Source organism: Cavia porcellus, unplaced genomic scaffold, assembly GCF_034190915.1.
Source record: "Cavia porcellus strain 051 isolate PalLab524CR breed Dunkin Hartley unplaced genomic scaffold, mCavPor4.1 scaffold_31, whole genome shotgun sequence".
In the NCBI taxonomy this organism is placed as follows: domain Eukaryota; kingdom Metazoa; phylum Chordata; class Mammalia; order Rodentia; family Caviidae; genus Cavia; species Cavia porcellus.
The window spans coordinates 761,369-779,150 of NW_026947514.1; positions in this window are offsets into that span (position 1 = coordinate 761,369).

Consider the following 17,782-nt stretch of genomic DNA (forward strand, 5'->3'; position numbering starts at 1 on the left):
AAGGGCGGGGATGGTGCACGGGTTCTGTCTGAATGCCTAGCCAGTTGTGCCCTCTCACTGGTCTCGGAGACCCAGGCCAGGAAAGCAGGCGTGGGCGTCAATAGTGGGTCTCAAGCTAGTCCTCATGGAGCAGGGACCACAGGAAGGGACAGAGGCCACCTCAGTCTAGGCTAAAAGACCACAGGAAACCAGGAAAGGAAAACCAAGGAGGGACATGGCCCTAGGGCCCCCAAATTGCTCCATATGTGGAATGCAACCCCAGGAAAGTGCTTCAGGACAGTTTTGGAAATACATGAGTAATTCTCAACTGCACTTATCCCTGGAGAACTGCCAGCCGAATCCACAGTGAGACACCACCCCACATCCTGTAGGACTGCCGCTGCCCAAACCCAGCAAGAGGAGCAGGGACTCCTCTGTGTGCACTGCAAGGGGAGTATCATAGCATTCGGTTCTTACAGCAAGCAGTGGAACAGGTTCTCAAAAAATCCAACAACCCTATTTCTGGGTACATACCCAGAAATTCTGTTCATGGCCCAGGAGTTGGGGTCCGTGTGGCCACTTCGCCTGTGACTATGTGGGTGTTTCTGAATCAAAGGTGCTAGAGAAGCTGGGCAGCTGCCTACAGAAAAACCTGCCATCCTGCCTGCCTCCAGTCCTTGCCAGGAAATGAATTTCGTATGGCCAGAAAAATAACTGCAAAAACTCCAAAGCAAGAGATCGCTTAATGCTCTTGGGATGAAGAAAGTTTTCCTAAGCATGACAAAAGCCAAAGCCATAAAAACATTTTTGAAAAGAGTAAGTTACAAATGGCAACACTTACGTAGATAACAGCTTAAAATCAAGGACAAACAATGAACTGGGGATCTTGATCATAGCTCAGGAGCCCAACAGGCTGATTCAGCTAATGGGGCTGAAAGACCAGTAAGTTCCCAGGACACTGGTGGCAAACCTTCAAGAGTTTTTCAGGATACAAACAGCTCGTGTGCCAGCGTTTATCACCACTGCCCTAGGAGAATGCAAGTCCCTAGGTGGCCTGCATACAAGGAGGTGGGTAGCTGTGGACCCAAGGTGCTTAACTTTTCCCCACTCAGAAACTCAGGTTGGTCCCATGGCCAGGTTTGAGGGAAACACTTCAGTTGGTGGCAGGGCACAGGGTTGAGGGCACAGGTAGAGAGGAACTTTGTTCTACCCTTTCCCCTTGTGGGCTGCTAGAATTCTTTTCACTGAGGAACTACAATAACAGAATTTGCCTTGTGTGTGTGTGTGTAGTACTGGGGATTGAACCCAGGCTTTTGAACTGAGCTGCAGTCCATGCCCTCTGCCCCACCCCAGCCTTATTTGAGTCAAGGTCTTGCTAAGTTGGCCAACCTGGTGTGGGATTTTTGATCCTCTTGCCTTAGCCTGAGTGCTGCTTTTGTTGTTGATGTTATTTGGTTGTTTATTTATTTTGTTTCTTTTTTTTTTTTTTTATTGGTACCGGGGGTTGAACTCATGACCACCTGCTTGCAAGGCAGGCGCTTATGCCGCTAAGCTAAATCCCCAGCCCCTTGTTTATTTATTTTGATAGGGAGTCACTTTCGATGTGTTGTCTAGCCTCTTCACTTACTCATTAGGGGAGAAAGTCAGGAGGCCAGGGGTTGCCCGGTGAATGTGGCAGAGTCAAGGGAGTGCCCAGTGGGATAGTGAGCTTGGGACTTAGGTGGCCCTGGTTAGGGCCTGAGTTGGAGGCATAGTATGTGGGTATCTTCACGGGGCAAAGGAAGGACAGTGGAGATGTATAGAGGAGGGTGGGGCACAGTGGGGATCAGAGGCCTCCCCTCGTCTGCACAGGGGCTCCAGGCCTGACACCGTGCAGTCCTTCCACACTGCCAGAGATGACAGCCTTCCTGGAGCTGGGGCTGCAAACTACTCCAGGGAGGACAGCTCACATCCTCTCCTTGCTCCTCCCACACTGCTCTCCAGGGCCTGTGCAAGTCTCTGGTCAGACTCATTCTTGACCTCTAGGGGTAGGGATTGTGGAACTCCTAGGGGCCCATTGCTTAGATTTCTGCATGGAGCCCCTGGTTTCCTGAGCACTTGGAGCTTCAAGGTACAGCTGGGCAAAGTAGTGCACACACCTGTAACCTGGGCACTCTGAGAGGCCGAGGCAGGAGGAGCATAAGTCTGGGCAACATAACAACATAACAACTTGGTAAGACCCAGTCTCAAAATGAAAAATAAGAAAAACGCTAGGTATGTAGCTCAGTGCAAAGGCTCTGGGTTCAAATCCAGGTACAGCAGTACCACACACATACATAGCTTTCAGCCACCAGCAGGACCCTAAGAACTGCACATTTGCTGCCAGGTGAGAAAAAAACTCAGCGCTGCCCAAGAACCAAGGACACAGTGCTACACACACACACACACACACACACACACACACACACACACACGTTTATGGTACACTAAAAAATATTTACTACCTAAAAAGCAATCTGGAGGAATAGGATAAAATGTGCAAGACACATAGAAAAGAAATACAGAATGGCAGACAAACCTACAGTAAATACTAACTGAAAGGAAGAAATTGGCAGAATGGCTTTAAAATAGGATTTAGGCAAGCTATGCTGAAGACAGAGGAGAGAGGTAGAGCCTTTATCATATTAGGAAATACAAACATTGAACCAAAAGTGCTCCTAGAGACAAAGATGTATGTGCTACAGCAAGGAAGAGGTGGTCATAAAGAAGGCAACACAGTTAGAAACTCACATGGACCTCGAAACAGAGCCTCCCTAAACAGGAAAAAAAAAAAGCAGTGACCAAACTGGAGGAGGAAATAGATAATTTAGCCATAGTTGGAGATTTCAATACTCCACCTTCAACAGTGAACAGACCCCTAAACAGAGGGACAGCAAGGGATAGAGAACCTCCGCTGCATCGTCCACCAGCTGGCCTTTGTAGAGCTGGACCACACACTCCACACTGCAGTATCAGTAGGAAATGCACTGTTTTCTAGAGTGGATGGTGGGTCAGGCCGTAAAACAAAGTCTCGATAAATCGACGAGGGCTGGAATCCTACGAAGTAGTGTTCTTCAAAGAGCAGAGAGGGGGAGACGGGAGGGAAAGGAGGGGTAGCTTGCGGGGGACCAGCCCAGGATCTGGAGGCTAAGCAGCCTTCAGGGGGAAGCTGTGAAAGCTGGAGACCCTGAGGTGCCAGTAGCCTTACTCAGTCCCAGCTGGAAAATCTCAGCCCCAAAGCAGCTGAGGACCGAACGCCCAGACCAAGGCTGAGCACCCAAAAGCCCCAGGAGCTGCAGCACAAGTTTCAAGGTACAAGGCCCAAGCTGAAGTTGTAGTGTCCAAGGCGAAAGGGGAAGGTAAAGTTCCGGCTCCTGGAGAGAGTGACAGTCCTCGCTGTCTTTCTTTTCCACCCGGGTGGACTGGACAGAGCCCCCTGTGAAGTGTGGATTTTCCACAGCATCCTCGACCATCTCCTCTGGAGAGGCCCTCATGGGCACACCCAGAAGGGCGCTGTCCCAGCTGCCTGGGCATCCTCTCCCCAGCCATACTGATACCTCTAACTAACCATCGCTCAGAGTACATTCTCAGGCTAGTGAAATAAAATAGAGAAATCAACACAATTCTAAATAACCAATGGGAGTCAAAGAATTAATAGCAATAAAATCTTAAATACTTTGATATGTATTGTTATGGCTTGTGTCTAGATGTCCCCTCAAACCCTAATGTGGTGGTGGAGGATGAGCTCTTCTGAGGCAGCTGAATCTAGTTTGTGATTGGTTCATTGTCTAGTGATGGGATTGGGCGTGTGAGTACCGTGCCGACCGCAGAGCAAGTAGCCTGCATATGACATAAGGGAGAGGGCTGGGGATATAGCTCAGTGGCACAGTGCCTGCCTGGCAGACACAAGGACCTGAGTTTAATTCCTGGCACCCCCCCAATAAATAAATAAATATAGATGTTTGAGAAAAATCTCAAATCAATAAGCTAATCTTCCATTTTAAGAAGCTGGGAAAAGAGAAAACCAAAACCAAAACATGAAGAAGGAAGTGAATAATAAATGTAAGGTAGAAATCAACATACAATAGAGAATAAGGGATAGAGAAAAATCAAATTCTTTTTTAAAAAATTGATTCTTTGATAAATTAAAAAATGACAGTGTTAAATTGGATTGTTGTACAGGGTAAAGTAAATTAATATATACATAAATAACCAAAGAAGCAACAGATCAATAAAATCAGGAGTAAAAAGTGAGGCCATTACTACTCCTTATAGAAATAAAAAGGATTATATTCTCTGGGTAATTGTAGATCAACAAATGAGTTAATTTATATAACATTGAACAATTCCCCCAAATACACAAACTGTTGAAACTAATTCAAGAAGAACTATAAAATCTGAATAGGCCTTTACCAAGTAAAGAGAATGAATTAATAATGAGAAAAAACTTCCCACAAACAAAATCCTGGCCCATTTGGCTTCCCTAATAAATTCTACCAAATGTTCAATGAAGAATTAACTGTAATCCTTCACAAAGTCTTCTAAATATAGAAAACAGGGGACATTTCCTAACTTTCTAAGAGGCCAGTACTACCCTGATACCTAAACCAGACAATCACAAGAAAATATCCCTTATGAATATAGATACAGAAATGCTCTCAGTAAAGTATTAGCCAGGCATGGTGGCACACGCCTATAATCCCAGTGCTCAGGAGGCTAAAGCAAGAGGGTTATCATGAGTTTGAGGCCAGTTCGGGCTACACAGTGGGTCCAAGATGAGCCTGACCTATGTAGTAAGACCCTACCTCAAAAACCAAAAGAAACAATGAAAGCCACATCATCAGCTTAATAGATCAGATTTGACAAAATGTGACACCCATTCATGATTCGCAAAAACACTCCACGAAGTAGAAGTTTCCCCCACCTGCTAACATCATAGTCAATGATCAAGCGGGAGCAAGACACAGGTCCACGCTTGTCCCTGCTCATCAGCATCCCCTGGGATTTGGTTTTGATGGTCAGATGAAGAAAGGAAGTAAAAGGCTCCTACTTGGAAAACAAGAGCATTAACTCCCTCTACTTGCAGGTGACACGATGTTGGATATAGAAAATCTGACAAAGCTGTTAGAACTAGAAAATGAGACCAACAAGGCTGCAAAGTATGAGCCACCATATAAATAGGCATTATATTTCTGTGCAGTAGCAATAAGCTGTCTAAAAAAGTTAAGAGAGTTCATTTACAAAGAATGAACACTTGGAGAATAAGTTCAATGAAATATACATAAGATACATATATAATATATATACACTAACAACTACCCAACAGTATTTAAAAATTAAAGAAATCCTAATCAGTGGACATTCTGTGGTCACAGATCAAAGACATAACGTTACTAAGAAGGCACTGGAGTGACCTGCAGTTAGGGCAACCCCCATGGAAGCTCAGCGCTGTTCCCTTAGAAACTGACAAGTGGATTCTAAAGTCCGTATGAAAACATAAGAGAAGCGAAATACCCATAGCAATCTCTAAGAAGAATACAAGTGGAGAGCTCACACCTTTCAAGTAATCAAGATAGCACAGTACTAGAATAGTGACACATGGTACGGATCAAGGTAACAGAGTCCAGAGCCCAACAACAACAAACCAGACATCATGGTCAACTGATTTTCACCAAGAGTGCCAAGACAATTTACTGATAGAAGAATAATATTTACATCAAATCATGCTGGGACAACTTGATGTCTATGTGGAAAAGATCCAAGTTGGAGAGCTGCCTCACACCAGCTACAGAGAACAACTCAAAATACTTTAAAGACTGCAGTGAACGGCTATAGCCATCATGCTTTTAGAAGAAAACACAGGCTATTGTATTTGTCAGCTTTCCCACCTCTGGGACCAAATTTACCCACAATTTATAGGAGGAAAAGTTTAGAGTTTCAGGGGATTCAGTCCATGGTGAGCTGACTCTAAGGCAGGAATATTATGGTGGCAGGCCGAGACCCAGGAAGGCTGCTTGTTTGTGGCAGCCAGGAACCAGAGCAGGGAAACAGTCAGAGAGGAATGGACCAGGGACCAGATGTAGTATCCAAGGTCGTGCCATCATGACCACACCCTGAAATGTGCTATACTGACCCTCTAGGTGGCCCCCAAACTCCCAAACCCACCAAGTTGCAATTAAGGTTATTGGCCAATGTTTTTTTTTTTTCGTTTTTATCGGCACCAAGGATTGAACTCACGACCTCACAATTGCAAGGAAGGCACTTATGCCGCTGAGCTAAATCCCCAGCCCCATGGCCAATGTTTTTTAAGACACAATACCATAATCACAGGGGACAAATGAAAAAAATAGGAAAAGCTGACTTCCACACAATTAAAAACTTTTGTATTTCTAAGGATACTATCAAAAAGGTGAAACTCTAGGGATATAGCTCAGTGGCACAAATGCCTGCCTGCCTGGCAAGCGTGAAGTGGTGAATTCAATCCCTGGTACCAAAAAAAGGAAAAAAAGATAACTCAGAAGATGAGGGAAAAATAACTACAAACTTTATGTCTGATAAAGGTCCAAAATCAGAATATATAAAGAACTCTTGTAACTCAATACTAATAAAAAGACAGCATAATACAAAGTTAGGAAAAGAATGTGAATTAATGTTGCCCCAGAGAAGATACACAAATTGGGCTGGGGATTTAGCTCAGCAGTATAAGCGCCTGCCTTGCAAGCGTGTGGTCGTGAGTTTGATCCCCAGTACCGATTTAAAAAAGAAGAAGATACACAAATTGTCAAAAAGCACACAAAAAGATACCCAATATGATTAGTCACTAGAGAAATGCAACTTCCAACCGCAGTCAGATACCACTGCATACCCACAGAGGTGGACACAGTCAGACACCTGGTAAGGAATGCGGAGGATGTGGGGAAGTTGGAACCTTTATGTGCTGCTATGGAAATGCACCAGTGGAGTAGAAAAATTGCACTCTCAGCTACACCACCAAGAGACCTAAAAACATGCTTCCACACAGAAAGCTGTACACAAATGCCCATAGCCACACTGCTCATGATGGGCAAAGGAGAGCTGATTAGCATTCCATTAGCAGGTAAGGAGATCAGCAAAACAGTCTGCCCATGCTACAGGAAGTTCTGCAGCCATGGAAAGGAATGCAGTGCTGATCCAGCTATGACACGAGTTGTTATGCTAAGTTGAAGAGGCCAGTCACAGAGGACTAGATGTTGTTGATAACATTTGTAGGAAATATCTGGAAGAGGCTTGAGTGTAGAGACAGAAAGTAAATCTGTGGTTTCTAGGGCTGGAGGGAGGGGAAACGGGTTGTGATAGCTACAAGGCACAGTGTTCTTTTGGAGGTGATGGAAATGTTCTGGAATTAGATGGTGGTGATGGCTGCACAGATAGAATACGCCCCAGACCACTGAATCAGACACTGGGTGGGTGAATTTTATGATGCATAGATTCTATCACAGTTTTTAAAGTTTTTAAAGCACTTAACGGTTATCCTGAGCATGACTTGGGCAGGGCATCTGTGTACATACTGACTGTCCCGCCCGGGTGATGCTCAGACAGACGTCATTTCAACCTATTTGTCTATGAAATAAATTTGATAAAATTGTCATTTTTATATTTCCTGTTATAAAATTAATGAAAAAATGCAAATTGTTTGTGGTATCCTGTATTTAAATAATTGGACTGGTTAGTGGTTTAAAAGATGATGATAAGAGGAATTCTAGGTATTACATTAGATAATATTCTGTAGGCACTCTGCAGCCAAGAGCTATGGCTTTCATTGTATACACATTACGCATCAATAAAAAATAAAGGGAAAAAGCTCCCAAATGCACGCCAGTCATGTGGTGTTAGCCTTCTGTCATGCAGCTGACACCTGAGGTAATCACTCTCTTGGAGGCTCATGGTTTCAGGGCTCCAGTCCATGGTCAGGGCCCCTCTCTGCTTTGGGTGGTGGCGCCACAGCATGTGATGGTGGGTACAGGAAGACTCACCAGTGACCCATCAGGGAGTGAAAAAGCAAGGAGGAAGAAGGGTCTTGCTGTCTCTCAGAGGTGTTCGCTGGATCCCCGAGGCCATTCTGCAAGGTTACCCTCCCAGTTGTGTGATGGCTGCGGCCACACTTTGTTTAACACATGCCTTTGGGGATCCAAGCTATGGCACCCACAAAGGAATTTACAAGAGTAATTGTAGTGGCTTTATTCCTAGCAACCAAAAGTTAAAAACAACCCAGATGTCCATCAGGAGGAGAATGGGTGCTGTCACCAGCAGAACACTACAAACAATAAAAAAGACCCTCACTGCACGGCAACTTGGTGATGCTCACAGACAGCATCAGTGTGGAGGGGGGGCACTGGACACAAAAGAGAACTGTGAGGCTTGGGTCTAAAATGTCCCGAGGCCACATGCAGTGCTCTGGGAAGATGGTTGGCTCATAGTGGGCTAACACGTTGAGCTGAATGGAGTGGTGACTTGATGACATCATGGAAAGCATGGACACTGAGGGGTGGGGTGTAGTTGAGAGCAGTGTGTCATGGGGACCCGAACACCATAAGCAGCTGTCCTTCCCCTGCCTTTCTGCCACAACTCTCCTGTCCCCACAAGTTACGGACTGAAACCATTAACCAAAAGGAAACTTTCCTGTTTGGAATTGATTTCAGATTTTCTTGTGGGGAACCACAAATTCACAATGGCTAATTTTGCATACTTCCCTGTGGGATAAAATGGGGGTTTGGGATTATTCCCACCCATCTGAGATTTCCCATGGACTCTTCTAAGCATAAAATCATCCCCATCCTCCAGAGCCATCTCAGGATTGTACTCTAGGACCAGATCCTTCTTAGCATAAGATCATCTATGCCATTTTGAGTCTGAGTCTTCCCCCAAAGTAGGATCTTTCACTAGCCCTGCCTAACACCGTAAACACCTAAAAAATAGCACCTCCTCTGGAGTGTCGAGGGGACCCCATCGGGAGACACTGACCTCCCAACCATTCTTGTATTACTCAAGTTGTCTCTGTTTTTTGTTTTTCTCTCCATACCCTCCATACAGACAATCGGAACCTTGGCAGGTTCCTGATATTTTTTGTCACAACAACAGAAAGTGTCGCACGCAGTAGGCTCTCACACAGTGCCACTGATGTAGGCAGGCTAAGGCAGCGGTGGCTGCCCTGGGCCTGCACAGGGAGTGGTCAGCACTATGTTGCCTTGAATACCTGAGCTCAAGTGATCTTGCCTCAGCCTCCTATATACCTGGTATCCAGGCACATGCCACTGTGCCTGGCTTTACCTGATTTGAGCTCAGTACCATACGTAACTATGTCTCTGCATGGTAAGAAACAAACAGCATGATTTTTAGCACATCTTTATTCACACACATTTGAAACACGCATGTCCTAGTCCGTTCCTGCTAGCATAAAATTCCACACGCTGTGTGACTTCCTACAGACAGTTCTGGGACTGCAGTCCCAAACAAAGGTGGCAGCAGATGCGCCGTCTGCAAGGGGTCACAGGTCCAGGACTGTGCTGGGCTTCACTCCTCCCCGCCCCACCTCCAAACACAGAGTGTGTGTGTGTGGGTGGGGGTGGAGGGGGGTTCAAGCGCCAACATTCATTCAAAGGAGGCGCACACCACAAACTTCAGTGTTTTTACACAAGCAGGCTGCTGTAAGGGCAGGAGAGGCACGGGAGGCTGGGGTCGACCCTGAGTACCCTGCGGCCAGCCGGCTGGAGCCCTCCCAGGTCCCCCGAAGAAGGACGAGGAAGTTTGCAGTTAGGTCACCACCCCTGTCCTCCAGACCCAGCCGCCGCACCGCCTGCCCAGACCACGGCCTCTGGCGCCCCCGAGAGGCTCAGCCCTGGGCCACAGCAGAGCACACGGCTGCATCGCAGCCGAGAATCCCGCGGGAGACGACTGCCGCGTAAGGGTCCAGCCGAGGTGCCACCTAGGGCGCAGACCCGGCGGGGTCTCCTCCGCCTGCTCCGACCTCCGCGTCTCCCAGGACCCCGGCCCGTTCAGCCCTCGCACAACTCCCTCCTCTGGATCTCCAGCCCTAGCTGGACGGATCTCGCACGTGGCCTCGGGGCCCCCTTCCAGGGACCCCGCAGGCCTAGCCTCTCCTGCCCCGCGACTTCCGGTTGGATGCAGGAGCGCGGCACCCGCGCACACCGCGGAGAAGGAGGAGGAGCCTGGGCAGGGTGCGCTCCGCCGCTAGGGGCGCGCCGGCTCCGGACCGCGGCTGCGACACCCGGAAGCACTGGCGCCGCTCAGCGCCGCGCAAGCTCAGCCCGGCCGCGCCACAACCCGCTGAGCCCTGGGACGCACACGCTTTCCCGAGGCGCGGCCTCCAGAGGGCGACCCTGAAGTGGATGAGTCCCTGAACGAGGGCCGGGGTTTCCTGGCCCGGGGACCTGGGTTGGGACACCGCCCGGATCTTCCGCTTGTGACCCTGAGCTCTTTACACCGCATTCGACCCGCCTCCTCACACTCCGCGTCCCACTTCCGCACGCCCACCCCTGACCCCAGCCCAAGACCTCAGCCCCTGGTTTTCTGCTCCGAGATCCCATCCGGCCAGCCAGGCTTATGACCGCCCGCCCATCTGCCACCTTCCTGAGTGGAGAACAGGCAGGGCTGGGGCCAGGCTTTCTGGCATCACCGCCACACAGAGGTTCGCCCGCACCCCCTCACCCTGGGAGGACACCAGCTACCGGCCTGCCTGAGCCTCCACACCTCTGTTCTGTAGCGCCACTGGCCCCAGCCCTAACCGCATCCTACAGGGCCCGGGCAGCCCCCAACCCGCCTGCCACCCCACCCAAACATTCACCTGTCCCTCCTTCACAGTGCTGCCCCCGGCTGTCCCATGTGTCCCTGTGTCCTGTGACATGAGCGATCTGACAGCTCCCTGGCCTTGGTTCCGGGATTAGCTCTCCTGATGCCCCCCACTCTCAACACTCACACCCTGCTCCCCGTCTGCTTCTGGCTGGGGGAAGAGAACCCTCCCAGTTGGGCCACAAAGGCAACGGGTGATGTGTGTCCCTATCCCAGGAGCCCATTTGAGACTTGCTGTGCTGTGCAAAAAATAAAACATTTTAAAACTAACTAGCAATTAACATCATATTGAGACAAGATGTGCTCATCCTGCCCCCCATAACTAGCCCACCAAATCCAGTTATCCTTGATTGACTGCATCCAGCTGCTGTCTGTAGATAGTCCGGTCCAGGTCAGCTTGACCCAGTCCAGCTGCAGCGCTTCTGTTTTCCTACCTAAAAATATAGACTGTTTTACTAACCTGTTCCAAGGCCTGGGTAGCATAGCCAAGGGCAAGGACATACACGATTTCACCCACTTCCTGCCCCAACTCCCTCGACTCTCCCGCCTTATGATAAACAGGTCCTCGAACTGAATCTACCCAATTTGCCTAACAACATATGACATAGTCTGTAATCAATTCACTATCGGCTTTTGTACTTTCGGCTTACAAGCCTATATAAGCAAAGCCCAAATCTGACTTGGAACTTGTCTTCCCACCAGCCCACCGGCATAATAAATAGTGTGTCTTCCAGCTCCTTGGTGCAAGGCATCTTTCTTTCCATTTGGTACCGGTTTCCACAACACTCCCATCTCCACACTCTGGTCACCCCCAAAGAAATCCTTTTTGTTTTGCAAAACCTAGTTTTGTGATTGGCATACCCTGTGGCTCAGTCACCCATCACCCCACCCCTCCCTCAATCCTGCTCCCTCCCCAACCCATCCCGCTGCCTGTCTACCTGGTCTCTGTGGCAGCTGAACTCCCTGTGCACTGTTCAGTCCCCCCTTTCCATCCTCGGGGCCACCTCAGGCAGGGTCCAGAATGTTCGAATATCCCCATGGCCAGGGAGTTTAGTTTGTTTGTTTGTTTGTTTGTTTTTGTACCAGGGAGCATGAGCATGTGCTTGAAAGGCAGGCACTTATGCCTGCTGAGCTAAATCCCCAGCCCTGGCCAGGGAGTTTAGGATGCCCACTGTTCACCAGATGTGGTGGCCTTTGCCTGCAATCCTGGTTCTCAAGGAGGCTCAGGCAGGAAGTCGACAAGTTCGAGTCCTGCCTGGACCATCTAAGAAAACACTTACAAAATTTAAAAAATTAAAAAGGCTGGCAATGTAGCTCAGTGCAAAAGGCTTAGGTTCCATCTCTAGTAATAAAATAAAATAAAATAAACCCATCTCTCAACCAAGGGCAGCCCCATCACCAACGCCTCACTGATGGCAAGACGTGTGCCCCAGCAGTACCTGAGGCTGGGATGTGGCCTTTTCTTCCTCCCCAAATCCTGGTGATTTCCATGTGAGCAGAGCTCCTGGTCCTCTAAGGACAAAAGTCAGCTTCAGCTGGTTTATTCCGGAGACCTCCAAAGGGCAGCTGCCAGCCCACGCCCACAACAGTGGCTCTTAGTTCTCCAGGGTCAGTGTCTGCCAGCCGGCCTGGTCATCCCTGGGGTCTTACTTTCTGGCTGACTTTTAACCCTAGAGGATGTTGCTCCTGGAGCTCTGAGCCCACTCCAACCCCTGGCAGGTGAACAGTGGACCCTGCACACTGTGCCCCTGGCTTCCGGCCTGTGCTGCCAATGGGAGACTGCAGGTCAGCTTTCCACACTGTAACGTCACGCTTGACACCATTCACTCAGGAAGGAATCCGTGGTGGCTGGTGGTGGGAGCCCCACCGCTGGTTGCTCGGTTCTGTTGCTTTGGGGGCAGTGGCAAGGTGGCACATCACGGTGTGAACTGTGTCAGTGGAAGGTGCTTACCTCACAGCAGCTGGAAAGTGGGATGGGGGCAGCATCGCCTGTTTCTGTCCAGCGCCCCCTGGCCCAGGTCCTAAAGGCTCCAGCACCTCCTAAGAGAGCTCCAGGATGGGGATGGAGCCTCTTGCACCAGGACTTTGAGGTAGCTTTTCTAGATCCTTCTCCATGTCAATGCAGTATCTTGATGGCAGCCACACCTCTTGGTGGCCGCAGCCCCTGCTAAGCAGTCTTCCCATCCCAGCCCAGCTCCTAGCAGGTCTGGAATTGGGATCATGAATTAGGACATGTGAACTGGACTTGAGTCAGAACTACCAAACAGATTAGTCAAATTATGGAAGTGTGTGCAGATGACTGACACGTAGGTCAGCAAACTGGGGGGGAAGACCCACCCCTAGTGTGGGTGGCACCAACCAATAAGCTTTTTACCTGGATGCAATGAAAGGGAAGAAGGATGTCTGCCCTTCCTTTTGCAGAGAACCTGTGGTCGCCATGAAGGCCTTGGTCTCCAGCTCCATCAGGTTTCTTCACCTCTGGGATTCAATACCTGACCCTGCAGTTTAAAGCAGGTGAGGTTAATTTGAGCTTGGTTTCACCCCATATCGGCCGGCTACTAGAAGCATGGTGGCAGGGCTGGGACTGAGGAGAAGCGCTTACCCCATCACTTCCAGGAAGCAGAAAGGGAAGGGAGGAGTGGGGAGGGAGGTGACTCCTCCTCCACCCAGCCGCTGCCCTGCAGGAATGGGGTTTGAAACTCTTCGTGGAGGAATCCACTGATGAACGCAGCACACAAGATCCAGTTGCCGTCTGAAAGGCCAAAGCTCCCCTATGAATGCATGAGGCTTTGGAGGCCGTTCCAGAGCTAAGCTACAGCAGGAGGTGCAAGCTGTCCTGCTTGTGGGAGCTGTCCCCAGAGTCCTGTCCAGCAGCCAGAGTGCAGTGTGGGGCCCACGCCGCTGCCTCCTTAGTCTGCACAGAAGGGCTACACTGTCTGCTGTCAATGAACGATGTCGCAGAGCTGGGCCTTCATGCTCTGCCACCTCAGACTAAAGCAGTCAAGGCACAAATTTAAAATAAGTGAAACCACGGAAGATGCTGAGGAAAAGCTGACAGATTCTCTAACGTCAGAGTGACTTCCCAATTGGCAGATGTGAGCAGTGCTGATCCCAGTGAAGGGACCCAGGGCAGACTGAATCTCCTAAGGGAGATGCCAGTGGGCACAGCACTGAGATGCTGTGTGGCAACTGTCATGGTGTAGCAACAGTGGCTAGGCTGCAAGGGACCGGGATGGCAAGGGGCGCCACTAAGGGAACACACTGTGCAGGGCACAGTCCTGATGGGGACCCCAGAGCATCTCTAGATAGTATCTGCTGTGCTGCCTTTTGGGGGTAAAAATGGGAGTGACATTTGCTTGCCTTTGCAAAAAGAGGGTACACAGGAAATTGCTGACATGGCCTCCTGAGAGTGTGGTATAAGGTGGGGGGCAGTGTGGGTGGGCGGGGAGTGTGGACTGTAGCAGAGCTGTCCATGCCTGTCCTCTCTCTTCTGTGAAGATCAGGGGAAGAGCCTCGAGCGTGAAAGGCATATGCTGTACCCCCGAGCCAGGTTCCAGCTCCCAGCATCTGTCTGCCAATGACAGAGAACAAAGACTGAAACATAATTCTTAGCGGGGGAAGAAATTTAAAACACCAGAATTGGCCACTCTTATGACAAGTCTTGGCAAGTGCAGGAAAATGGAGCAAGACATGGGATAAAGGAAGATGTTGTAAAATACAGCCTAATTCACTGAGTTGGTAGTCAGTGATTGGTACTGGAGCTGGGAAGCTGGAAGGTCACCTTGGTCCTTATCTCCCAGCCACCAACTTCCTTGCCTATACACAACCCACAGGAACTTCTGTGACAGCTGCCGGGAAATATTGTATACACATGTAAATGTATGGACCATGCTAGATTCCCCTATTTTTACATTGAGAAAAGAACGAAGGATCAATTTCTTCATCACTGTATACCTTCGCTTCAGAATTTCTCTTGGAAATCATCTCACAGCTTCTGCAAATACAGAGACCGTTCATTTTTATGACAGCACTGTGGCCCAGACTCAGGCTTTTCCTGAGTGTGCTGCACAGTGTTCCATCGAGTGGACCTCAGTCTCTTGCATTCATCTGCAGGACAGACTCCTGGGACTGTGGGGTCCAAGCGTTCATGCCCAGGCAGTGTGGACAGAGATGGGAGAATGGACCTCCAAGTTGGATGTGTGCCCACAGCGCCCAGAGATGCCTTCAGCCCACAGCCTCACCAAGAACGTGTCCTTCAGTGTTAGTGCCTTGTCCCCCAAACTGATGTGAATAGGGCTTGGAGAGGTGACTGGGTCATGGATGCAGTCACGAGGGAGGAGCCCCAGGATGGGCCTGGTGTTGTGTCAGTAGGAGGATGGACAAGCACAGTCTGTGCTCAGGGGTTGTGAGGTACTGGCTCCCGACCTTGGCCTTTCTGTTCTGAGTGTTTTATAAAAGCAGAGAAACTGACTAGGATGCAACATTTCTATCTTGTCAATCTGATGCAAAATGGCACCTTTGTGCATTTTTCCTCTCTAAATATTTTAATATGGAAGATTTCTCTCTCTCTCTTTTTTTTTTTTTTTTTTTTGTACCAGGGATTGAAGTCATGACTGCGCGCTTGCAAGGCAGGTACTTATGCTGCTGAGCTAAATCCCCAGCCCAGTATGGAAGATTTCAAACAATAAGAAACCAATTGTAAGTCCACCAGCTCCCTGCTGCTGTCATAGCCCCAAGAGGGGTCCAAGCCCTGTCCTGGCCATCCCTTGCCTGCAGTGGAAGTGGGGTGGAAGTGACATGTGTGGTAAGTGAGGCTCTGCCACTGAGCTACACCCCAGCCCTCAAGTCATTTTTTTTTCTTTTTTTCTTTTTATCGGTACCAGGGATCGAACTCACGACTGCCTGCTTGCAAGGCAGGCACTTTATGCCGCTGAGCTAAATCCCCAGCCCCCCCCCCCAAGTCATTTTTAACAGGAACATTTCTATCCAGAATGTGTCATCATCATCCAGGGTTCGTCCACACACAGCAGCCTCTCCTGCAGGCGACAGGTCTCCTTCCACTGTTTCATGCTCGCTGTTCATGATGAGGGAGGCAGACACTGTCCTTGGTCTGGGAGGTGGAGCTGGGCTCCGGTGTGCTTGGGTAGGGAGAGATCGGCAGACTCTGGGCAAGGAGGGTAGGAGGGAAGAAAGGTGGGGAGGGGCAGGCGGGAAAGGTGCAGGCCAGCAAGTCCACAGCTGTGCTGGGGCAGAGGGTTGGTGCTGGGAGTCAGGATGCTCAAACCTCAGGTTCCAGAGGACGGGAAATGAGGGGGCTGAACCACAGTCAGGAGCGGGGGAGCTGAGACACATGGAAGTTGGAGGAGGGGCACCTACCAGGGACCCGCAGAGAGGCAGCCAGGGTGGAGGACCCCAAAGACACCGATCTCCAGAGGGTGGCAGTGCGGGGCTGGGATGTCCCCACCTGCTGGGCACAGGTGGACCCTGCAGGGAAGTGGAGCCTCTGGGGACCAGCTGGAGGCAATGGTGTGAAGCCAGCCCAGGAGGAGGGAGTACCAGGACCTTGTCTGCCTGAGTTTCGGGCTGGGCCTATGATGGGGATGGTGAGGGCAGAAGTGGGGAAGATGGTGCAGTGTAGGCACTGGCGGCATGGGAGAAGATAGATGGTGGTAGACATGATGGTGGCTGACGACCATAACTGAAATGCAAAGCATGGGCATTTGGTGCAGAGAAGGTGGGACTAGGGTGGGGAGAGAGTCTCTAAGGGACAGCCAGAGTAGAGGGCTAAACAGGCTTGGTGCGCACCCTCTTGACAATGGTGGGTCATACCCACACCCTGTGTGTGTCCTACACTCTCTGGCATGTCCTCAGAAGCAGCCTGTGCTGGGAAAGGATTCCCCCTATTTATGAATATTGGGAAGGTTTGAGACCAGCGCATATTGCAGTGGGCAGCTCAGTGGTCCCCAAGGCTAAGGGCTGAGGAGATGGGGAAGGGTGGGCAGTTCCCAGCTTGTACCACTTCACATCTGGCAGCCTTCCCCAGGTGTATCTTACACTGCACCTGGGCTGCACACCTACCCACACCTGCTCACAGTGTCCTTGCAGGGGACAGCTGGCCTGCACCTGTCTCTGTATGGTCTGCCTGGAAGTCCTGAGAGGGTACCTGGGAGCCTCCAGGACACCTCTGCACACTTTCTGAGTTCTTGCTGCCCTGCTGACCCCCCTGTCCTAGCAGAGGCCCCAAGCCTCTGACCATATTGCAGCCAAGTGCCCAGTACCACAGGCACAGCTGTGTCTTAACCTTCCCAAAGGAAGTTGAATTCTGGGACTAAGGTCACTTCCAAGCCCATACTGGTCACCTCTAGGGTGTGTCAGTTTATCACTCAGCCAGTAGGTCAAGGCTGGGTGCCCTCCTGGGTGTCAGGGGTCCATGATGCCCAGCAATGGAGCTGGCCAGCTTCACCTCGGCAGAGCAGTGCCAGGCTGGGGAGGATGCAGGCCTAGGAAGCCCCTCCCCAGGCTGCCATTCAGCAGCTGCCACCTCCTCCTCCTAGCTAGCAGGCCCAGGCTGAGCCATGTGCTCAACAGGGAAAAAGAGAGGTTCCCTGTAGGACATGGTAGGGGTCCAGATGGGGAGTGGCTGGGGACAAGGATTTGCATCTGGACCCAAGCCTGGGAAGGCCACAGGAAGTGGCCCAAGACTGGCCCATTCCCCACCCAGCCTGATCCCTGGGGACATTTTGGCAGGCATAGCCTTGCTTGCCCTGAGCCTAGTCCAGCCACTGGGGCTCTCTTGAGTTGACAGGAGGCTCTAGCCTGGGAAGGACCATTCCCTCCCAGCTGCCCAGGAAGGGAGGGAAGCCCAGGGACACAGCTAGGGATACCTTGCCCCTATTTACATGTCAGGCAGCATGGTAGTGGGGTAGGGAAGCCAGCCAGC